We start from the raw sequence: 8,871 nt of genomic DNA on the forward strand, positions 1-8,871 counted from the left end.
TGGGAAGGTCACAAGACAACAGATCAAATGCAGCAGTCTGTAGTATGAGGCCAAGCATTGGTCTCCCACACACCTGCAAGCAGGCCCAGGGCCGGGATTTGATCCCCACTCCCAAGATGCACTGAGATGGCAATTGAGACTGGGCATGGTGGCACACACCTGTAATCCCAGCTCTTGGGAGGCTGTAAACAAGTGGATCACTACAATTCTGATCTCGTAGTGAGACCCTGAACACCCTGTAGACCCTTCCTTGAAATACAAAAAAAAAAAAACTAAAACAAAAAAGAAAATGATTTGTTGAAGAAACTAATATTTCTTACTAAAGAAACTGATATTTTAAAATCATACAAATGGACACCCTAAAAATTTGAATGTCTAACTCATGGCACATGAGATAGGGGTGAAATTTTTGGATAAGCATCATATTTCCTTGATCTAAAATATTTTCTACTATATTGTTTTGTACATTATAAACTGTAAAATATACCAGAATTTTTCTTTAAGTTTTGTGTCATAATGTTAATAAATCATAGTAAGAGGTAATATATATATATAATATATATATATATATATATATATATATATATATATATTCTGCCTTGCTTTCCAACTTCATTATATTCTGTTAATTATGTGGTATCTTTATTTCTGGATGTTTTCTTCTAAAATTAAATCTTCTGTAGGTACAAGGGTATCTGGAACATCAGTGGCCAATAAACTCAGGCATCTTCAGTGGAAATAGCCAGAATCAGGGCCTGATAGCTCAGCGGACTAAAGCACCTGCTTAGGCAGGCATAGGGAAGAGCTTGATCCCCATGCTGTGCTGACCCCACCCCCGGGGCGCACTGAGACAGCGAATGAGATTGAATGTGGTGGCACACCTGTAATCCCAGGGTTTGGGATGCTGAAAACAGGAGGATCACTACAAGTCCAATCTGTGTAGTGAAACCCTGTAGATCCTGTACTAAATACATAAAAACAAAGAGGGGCAGCCAAATATCTCAGTGGATTAAAGTGCCCATAAGCAGGCACAGGGACCAAGGATTCGATCCCCGGGCCTGCTGTGCAGGTCCCGCCCCCAGGGTATGCTGCGATGGCAATTGAGATTGGGTGCAGTGGTATGCACCTATAATCCCAGTTCTTCAGAGGCTGTAAACAGGGGGATCACTAGGAGTCTGACCTAGTAGTGAGACCCTAAACATCCTGTAGACCTTTCCCTAAAATGCAAAAAAAAAAAAAAAAAAAAAAAAAGAAAGAAAAATACTCAGTGGAGAAATGGTACCAGAAACCGAAATGCTAGTATGTTGAAGGCCTTGATGATCATTCTTCTATCATTTTCATCTTCCTAAAAGATACTTTTGTACTTAAAGTAGCAAAACTTCATGGCTATAAAGAAGTCAACTTAATTTGTGTTTTATTGCTTATTAAAGCAAGGGAGGATACAATTATTAGTCTTGTGGACAAGTATTGGTAAGGTGTGAGGAGTGAAAATTGCCCTTTTCCTCTACAGCCCTCCTTGACACAGCCATATCTACAGTATTATCATAAGGAAAATAGTAGACAGATTGCATTATTGAGTATCCAGTGGAATAGCTGACCAGCGTTCCTCAGAACTGTTAACATAATTGTCTCTGTTACTTTTCTCTCATTGCTAGGACAAAAATACACCCAAAATTAAGGAAGGAAAATTTTTTCAGCTCACAGTTAGTGGAAGTTGCAATTCCTCCTTGGCTGGCTCCAAGGCAGAGTGGCGCATGGCAGGGGGCAGCAGTTAATGGCTGCACAAAACAGCAAAGAGCAGCAGGTGCTCCCTCTAGCAAGCCCTGCTCCCTCCCTTATTTTGCATGGAGATTACCCAGCAAGGGTGGGTGGAGTACTCACACTCAGAATCCCAGAATTGGAACATGCATTCAGCACAACCTCTAGAAGTCTGCCCCAGTGACTGAATGAGGCTTGGGGAACAACTAGACACAAACCATAACAATCATCAAAAACATGAAATGTCAGGGGCTGTCATAGCCAAAAGAATCCTACAGAGACATTAACTAAAGGTGATGTGGTATGACGGAAGTCATCTTGAGGCAGAGAAAGAACATTCAATAAAAACTAAGATAAAATTTTCAATAAACTACTGATACTACTTAAAAATAATGCACAAATATTGGTTCATTAATTTTAGCAAATGTATAATACTAATGTAAGATGTGGATAATAGACAACAAATCTGAAAACTCTTTGTACTAACATCAATATTAGAACTGCTCTAAAAAATAAAATCACCTGGAAAAAAATCTCAAATTAGTTCAGTAAAAAAAAAGTGAATGCACAAATCCCATTCATGATCTTTCATTGAATATTAGCTGTAAATAAATTAGCTCCCCTTGATCATTTATAAAATAATATATTTATACATGAAAAAGATTCTCTTTCCTTCAAACAATTAATACATGTTTGATTACATTCAGAAAAGGGATTTAGTAACAAATTAAAAATTAAGAATTATCCAGGACATAAAATTTTAGAGGTGAACATTTTAGTTTCTCACTTTTAACCTATTTCTAATAATAGATAAACTCCTCAAGAATTATCCCTAGTTGGGCTAACCACATCTCTTCTAAGAAGTTTCCAAAAGGGCTAATGAGATAACTCAGTGAAGTAAAGCACCCGCTTAGGCAATCTTAGGCAAACACAGGGACTGCAGTTCAATCCCTGGCACCACATGCCACACCAGCCCCAAGCCCAGGATGGGCAGAGCTGGCCAGAGTCCAGGCATAGTGGCACACACCTATAATCCCAGCACTGGGAAGGCTGAAAGCAAGAGGATAGCTATGAATCCAAGCTCTATAGTGAGACCCCATAGCAATGAAAAACATTAAAAAACAAAATATTCAAAAAGAAAACAAGAAGTCTCCAAAAATAAAAGCAACTGTCATTCATGCAATACCTAAAGGGGAGCAGATACCTATTTCTTTCAAACAAAAAGACACCTGTTAAACTTTTAACCCTAGTTTGGGGCTGTAGCTTAGTAGAGGACCACCAACCTAGCAGGCAAGATACTCTAGGTTCAAATGCCAACAACACACACACACACACACACACACACAAATAATAATAATAATAATAATAATAATAATAATAATAATAATTGCAAGAAAGATGGTATGAAGAGTTGACACACTGCCTTTGGCAGCACATCACCACCTTTCTTTCCTCTTAATTTTCTTCCTTTCTTCACTTTCTTCTTTCTTTTTCTTTCCTTCTTTTTTCCTTCTTTCTTTTTTAGAATTTTATTTCTTCACTTAATTATTTTAATAATATGTAAAAGTGGTCCATATTCATGAAGTACATATGATGTTTCAGTACATGTGTACACTGTATACTATTCAACTAAAAGTAAGCACACATATCTCATCAAACATTTATTCTTTTTTGGTGGTAAAACGTTCAAAATTCTTTCTTGTAGGTTTTTTTGAAATGTACAGTGCAATACCAATATACATAGTTATTCTCCTATGCAATAGAGCACCAGAATTTATTTCTCCTATCTAACCATAATTTATAATATCACTGATGAGCCTTCTTCTCATCTTTGAAATGCAGAACTTTTGTTGAAATACAATAAAAGAAAATACTCAAATTTAGTAAAATTTAGTTCAATGGACTTTCACCTGGTGATTTTCTCCATTAAACAAGCCTCTAGAAACAGTGTAACCAAACATCAGGTTTCCCAGAGACCCCTCCAGACAGAAATAGCTAACTATAGCTATCTCAATTTTTGACACAATCAATTTGACTTGGTTTTGAATGATAAATTGAAATGACATGATGCATGTATTTTTCTGTATCTAGGTCCTTTTACTTAACATTGTATTTTTCATCTTGACTCACACTACTATATTTCTAAATTTCTGTTATTGAATTGTATCCCATTGTATGAGAATGTAGCATTTTGTCTATCTACTGTTTATTTGAGTTGTGTTCAACTTAGCACTGTAACTTACAGTGTTGCACTGAATTTGATTACAGTTGCCCATTACCCTCTTTTTGACCTTCCTGTACCTTCATGGTCTAACATCTCCAGGAATAAAAGCCAACTCAATATAATTTTTCTTTCTTTCTTTCTTTTTCTTTCTTTCTTTCTTTCTTTCTTTCTTTCTTTCTCTTTCTTTCTCTTTCTTTCTTTCTTTCTTTCTTCCTTCTTTCCTTCCTTTCTTTCTTTTTTTTTTGGTGGAACTGAGACTTGAATTCAGGCCCTTGTGCTTACTAGGGAAGCACTTATTCTACTGAGCCATCTCCCCAGCCCTCAACTCAATATTTTCTAAAATCATAAAACTCATGGTTTGGTATTCAATCATTTTTAAATCTCCACAGAGCAAGACCAATGCTACTAAGAACAGGCCAACGCCTTATTTTTCTTAATCTATCTAACGAGTGATGGAATAGTTCCACTGAATGTAAGTAAGCAAAGAAAAAGGATCGTGGTATTGAAAATAGGAGTAGACAAGATTTCTAGCAAGAAAAATAGCTTGCCATCAGTTGACACCAACACAACACAGGCTTTCCATGTTACAGTATAACCTAAGAAGCCAAGCTTCTAATGGCAGCACAGCCCTAGAGTGAGGGGAGGTACGGCTGCACTGCCACAGGAGGCATGAGAGGATAAAAGCACTCAGATAAGAGTTTTCCAGATGGGGTTCCTGAAGATTCTATGGAAGCTGCTACAAATGCAAGTAACACAGAAAAGCTCACAGATCAGGGGATGCAGAATCCACCAGTCCTGACAGCTTTACAGGAATGACAGGACAATGTTGCTCACTCCTTCCAGCTACATTGAAACATTGTCCAAAGCAGGCAAGAGAATTAATGCCCTGAGGCAGCTGTAGGTGAGGTGCACACACATAGAAGCCAGGTTCTACGAGAGGTCCATGACCTAGAGAGGAAGAACACAGTGGTGTATCGACCTCTGTTCGACAAGAGAAGAGAATTCATCACCGGTGTCTTGGAACCAATAGATGCAGAGTCAGAATGGCACAGTGAAAATGAGGATGATGACAAGTTGGCTGGAGACATGAAAAATAAAATAGTTATACCAGAAAAAGAAGAAGCAGCAGCTGAGGAGCTAAATCCCAAAGGAATCTTCAAGTTCTGGTTCACCGTTTTTAGAAACGTGGACACGCTCAGTGAGCTAGTGCAGAAATATGATGAGCCAATCTTGAAACATCTGCAATATATTAAAGTGAAATTTTCAGACCCTGGACGGTCTATGTCTTTTGTGTTAGAGTTCCCTTTGAACCCAATGACTACTTTACCAATCCAGTCCTGACAAAAACACACAAGATGAAGTCAGAGCCAGACAAGGCTGATCCCTTTTCCTTTGAAGGTCCTGAGATTGTGGACTGTGATGGGTGTACTATTGACTGGAATAAAGGAAAAAATTTTACAGTAAAAACCATCAAGAAAAAACAGAAACATAAGGGTCAGGGAACTGTTAGAACAATTACTAAGCAAGTGCCCAATGAGTCATTTTTCAATTTTTTCAACCCACTGAAAGCCTCTGGGGATGACGAATCACTGGATAAAGATTCTGAATTCACATTAGCCTTAGATTTTGAAATTGGACACTTTTTCCATGAGCAGATATTGCCTCGGGCTGTGCTCTACTTCACTGGGGAGACCATAGAGGATGCTGGCAATTTTGAAGAAGGCCAGGAAGGAAAAGAAGAGGAATTGGAAGGTGAGGAGGAGGCAGAAGATGAGGACAATACTGAAATTAACCCCAAGAAAGAGCCCAGCCAGCCGGCAGAATGCAAGCAGCAATGAGGATCGACCGCCTTGGGATCGCTGTCAGGACCCGGCTGTGGCAGGGCCTAGGGCCATGCTGCAGCACAACATATGGACAGTACTTATAAAGTCTAACACGTTTTCAAGTGCATGATTTTTACATTCACTTTTCCTTTTTCTTATTTTGCTTAACTTGTACAGTGGCAACAAAAATAGGAGGTTTGGTTTTAGCACCCTCTGTGGCCTTGGTGCCTGCAGCCCTGGACCTGCCAGGCACCTTTACAAGGTCCATACACCACATGGGTGGAAAGGACAGAGCTCTGGGAACTCCATTTCAGGCTCCTGGAGCCTCTTCTGTCACTTGTGCAGACTGGCTGAGTGGCCCTCCTTTTGATTCAAAGAAAATCCACTTTCCACTGCTGCTTCTACTGCTAGGAAGCTGCTTGAGCTGTGCATCCTAATCATCTCAGAAGAGCTGAGTAGAGTAAGCCTGTGTATACTTAGAGCACTTTTCCTTGTTTTACTTTGCTAGCATTTGGGTAGGCTGTGGCACACACCTTCTCTGAGGCAGGAGCTATAGTGAGACTCATGTATTTATTTATTCATTGTGCTTGGAGGACTTTGAACTGAGTTGCTCATTTTTTACCATTGATGAAGCCACATTGGTGACTTGACCAGGAGGAGGGTGTGCTGTCTCCTAGAGGGAGATTGGCCTGTGTTGCTTCCTGCAGCTAGCTGCTGAGAGCAGGAGCTTATTCTGTGACATATAAACCATCTGCAGCTGTTGGAAGCACTTTGGGGAGTGGAGGGCTGCAGGCTACTTTTCAGTCCTGTGTGTGAATGTTCCACCTTGCTTTCTTGGTGGCCCCCATTTCTGAACTCCACCACTCATCTTGTCCTAAGAGCCCTGGGTTTGATGTGACTGGTGGTGGTTGGTGTGTGGGGCTTTTGAGTGTGTGGCAGTGACCTCTGGCAGCTGGGGACAGTGGTGTCCACATTGAACAGGCATGTAGACAGTGCTCAGCCTTACCTGATAACACATTTGTAACTGAATACAGTGTTTTCAATTTGTACAGAATAGCTAGAATATTCTATTAAAGTTGTGAAACATGCAAAAAGAAAAAAAAGAAACAGATTTCTAAGCAAAAATATAATTCCATTATTTGACATTTTATAAAGTTATTGCCACAAAATATCTTTGGACTAATAACAAACACATTTGTCTGATTGCAAAAACCATTCTCAATGACAAAGGCAGGATTATTATATGATTCCTTCCATTAAGAGATACTGGTAACAGCTATGTTCTGTATATTTGCCCTGATCTTTCCACTTAAAGGAGAATTTGTTACTTGTGAAATAGTTCAGTTGACATAATGGTAAAAAAATCTCAAATTATGAGAAGAAAATATATATAATCGCCCAAGATTTTAAATCCTCAAAATTCTCAGCTTTTATTCCAGTCAGCTACCCACAAGGTGCCAAAGAGTTAAGGACGCAAAGGATGTGACCTAGCAGAGGAATATGTCCCAACACTAATAGTTATAGGCCTCCAGATTCTTTCCTTTTGTTTTAACTTTGAGAGAGAATTGAATCAAAACTGAAAAATCCTTTGTTCCTGAAGCACCTAATGAGCATAAAAGCTCATCATTCCTATCACCTTTCTTATATCCTAAGCTAAAAGGAAAAATCCAAAATAAAATAAACAAAAGATCTAGCCCATTCCTAACAACTTTTGTTTTCTTCCAAATAGTGTCTGGTTCCATAATTTCTATACTGGAGAATTTTAGCATATTTTAATATAAATATTTACATAATTAAACACATAGAAAACAGCAAAATAATAAAAATTGACCTAGTTGGTGTTAGAGTTGAACAACAAATAAAAAGTGAATGTAAGTACACTATTAGGGAATGCTTTATCTTCTCTGATTTTTTCATTTTAACAAAAATAAAAGGCACTGAAAATGTGCACTGAAATCTGCAGATGGTAATACATCAAACAAAGGACTAGGGTATATTACATGACACAACAAAACATGGGAGACAAGTGAAACAACAGAAGTCCCTGAAAAGTTTAAAAATAGAACATTTTGAATCTCTGCAAATCTTTGGGGAATTAAGAGCCCTCAGAAGGGCAATTTATTACTTTGTACAGTTACAGCACTGTGGAATTTAGAGAGTGCACATTTTATAGGCTATTTCTGTAATGTTGGCTAACACAGTAGGTCAGAGTGTTTTCTTCACAATATTTTATTTTTGTGGAACTTTGAGATCATGCATATGTGAATGACACAGGAAAAGCAGAAATTTCTGTGTTACATATGTGATGGCAAGCATTGAAACTGAAGGGTCAGTGATCACTGGTCTGCTGAGTGGCCAGCAAGTCCAGGCTTTTGGAAACAAGGGTAGGTGCCTCTCTTGCCCAAAAGTGATGACTGAGACTAGGAAGGGATTTCCAGCTGGAGAAGTCAGAAGAGAAATATATATTTTTAATACAAAATATGGAACGCTTCACAAATTTGCACGTCATCCTTGTGCAGCGGCCACGCTAATCTTCTCTGTATCGTTCCAATTTTAGTACATGTGCTGCCGAAGTAAGCACGAGAAATAGATTTTGAAGTAGCACTTTACCACAGTTCCAATTCTCCAGAGCTCCAGTGGGCTGATTTGCATTCTAGTAGCAACTCCAGACAACTGATCCCTTATCTTAATAAAAATAATTTTGAGGGGGGGTTTCAGATTGTACTAAGGAACTAGGAGGCTTATTCCTTGAAGAATTTGCTACTTACAGAAATTATAGGAAAAACAAGCAATTACAAGGTACCTATAACAACAAAGATTACCAAAGAAAAATGTCTGTTGAATCACAATTTTACGTATTAAAAAGTCATGATTTATACAAGCAGCAGATGCAATCTATATGTAAAAATTAAATATAAAGTAAACCCAAGTGATAGTTTATGATATGGAGATTTAAAATGATAACTATACTTCCACAGAAATAATATTGACAATCTACCTGCTATTTCCCTCACTCTCTACTGAAATAAACAAAAGTAAAATACAATAAAGGAGAAATCACAGAAA

At 38.2% G+C, this 8,871-nt stretch overlaps 1 non-coding gene and 1 pseudogene across 1 annotated transcript; one reads left to right on the forward strand and one right to left on the reverse strand.

The window, feature by feature from the left end:
* LOC101581667 overlaps window positions 1-5,820 on the forward strand; it is a 24,825-nt pseudogene extending 19,005 nt beyond the window's left edge.
* Window positions 5,821-8,279: 2,459 nt separating this feature from the next.
* LOC111817215 lies at window positions 8,280-8,386 on the reverse strand. Its single transcript, XR_002821462.1, has one exon. It is a non-coding gene; the product is annotated as a U6 spliceosomal RNA (small nuclear RNA).
* Between the last annotated feature and the right edge of the window lie 485 nt (window positions 8,387-8,871).

This window comes from Octodon degus, unplaced genomic scaffold, assembly GCF_000260255.1.
Source record: "Octodon degus isolate 3935 unplaced genomic scaffold, OctDeg1.0 scaffold00051, whole genome shotgun sequence".
Lineage (NCBI taxonomy): Eukaryota > Metazoa > Chordata > Mammalia > Rodentia > Octodontidae > Octodon > Octodon degus.